The 1,690-nt window shown below is 33.4% G+C and overlaps 1 pseudogene; it reads right to left on the bottom strand.

The window, feature by feature from the left end:
- Positions 1-33: 33 nt before the first annotated feature.
- On the bottom strand, positions 34-1,690 carry LOC150037957 (uncharacterized; annotated as a pseudogene).

Genomic DNA, 1,690 nt, shown 5'->3' with positions numbered 1-1,690 from the left:
TGTATAACATGCGGGAGGGAGGTAAAAAGACTTTCAAAGTTTATTCAAGTCATCTACTAATGGAGCTAAATAAACATCTATGTCATTTCCCGGTTGTTTAGGACTAGATATTAGTACAGTCAACATAAAAAATTTTCGCTTCATGCACAACCATGGAGGCAGATTGTACATCACTAACATCACTGGCCAACAACTATATCTACTACTAAGATCTCCATGTGGATTTACCCCATCTGTCGAAAGAGCAAGGCAAAGATTTCTAGGTTCTAACCCAAACTCTGGCCACAAATTGTCTATTTTTTTCCACGATAGGACATCTTTGAGATGTTTTAATAAACCATCCGTTTCTTTTTTTTAATCATGCCACATCAATAAACTTGTTGTTTCTTTACTTTGAACCATTCTTTCAAATCTTGGAATTGGGGGGAAATACCACATGACTTTTGCTGGGATATTCTTAGCCCTTTCCTTTAAATCTTTTTGAAGCTTCCATCTTGACGTACCACAAATGGGGCATATATTTGCATTAGACAGTTCTTTTCTAAACAAGCAACAATCATTTTTACATGCATAAATCTTCTCGTACTTCATTCCAAGAGTACCCAACATATTTTTTGCTTCATAAGTAGACGTTGGAATTTCATTAGGACTAGGTAATATGTCATGAATTAATTCCAACAACTCAGTGAAACTCTTATCGCTTCATCCAAATTTAGCTTTCAAATGATATAAATTTACCAATGTAGATATTTTGGAAAAAGTTTTACAATTTGGGTAAATGGTTTCTTCGCATCATCTAATAATTCTTCAAAATTATCGGATTTTTCACTAAAATAGTTATTGTATGCAGCGTCAAACATTCCAATTGTGTCATCAACTTCGTCTCTTTCACTAGTAAACACATTTTCATTGTTTCTCTTAGTCGGTAATGATTCACCGTGAAAAATTCATTTCTGATAACTTTGATCTAGATCATTAAAAAATAAGTGATCTCTTATTCTGTTCACATTTAGAGTCTTTGCATTTACACACTTCAAACATGAACAACTCATGACATTCAGTATATTTGAATGTTGTAGACCATTTTTAATAAACATCTCGACCCCTAAACCATACTCAGCTGGCATTCTATTCATTTTCATCCATGACTTATCCATGATTGTAAAATATGCAACTTAATCTACAAAAAAGAAAAACAATAACAAGGGAAAATGTGTCCTCCTTTGTTGCCTTTTCATGTCAAAGACTTTTCGGTGGTATACGACAATGTGATTTGGTGGACGATTGGTTTGGCTTGCACAATAACAGTGAGAAGTGCAATCCCTTGACGAGAGCGAGAGATCTAAGAAGAAAAGTTCTTCAAGAGGTATGTCTCTCGGTCCTTTGTTGTTTAAGTTTGAAAAGCATGTCGTAATTTGCTGTTAAATGCATAACTTATATGTTTATTTGTGAATGCGGTGTTTCTGTCACAATGAATTTGAAACGATCTTACTTCCGCTCATAAGTACTCTTTGATAAGATTCTTTCAAATTAATCCCTAAATTACACTAAATTCATGGGTTTTCTTAACTATGAAAATTCTTGAAATCAAAAGACGGAAAATTCAAGATTGATGGTATGAATGTTCTGAATTAATAGATTCTTTCAAGAAAATAGGAAAAGAAGTTCGTTTTCTATCAGACTTACTCAT

Source organism: Benincasa hispida, chromosome 2 (assembly GCF_027475165.1).
Source record: "Benincasa hispida cultivar pf3 chromosome 2, pf3_genome.v1.1, whole genome shotgun sequence".
Taxonomy (NCBI): domain Eukaryota; kingdom Viridiplantae; phylum Streptophyta; class Magnoliopsida; order Cucurbitales; family Cucurbitaceae; genus Benincasa; species Benincasa hispida.
This window is presented reverse-complemented; position numbering and strand designations above follow the sequence as displayed.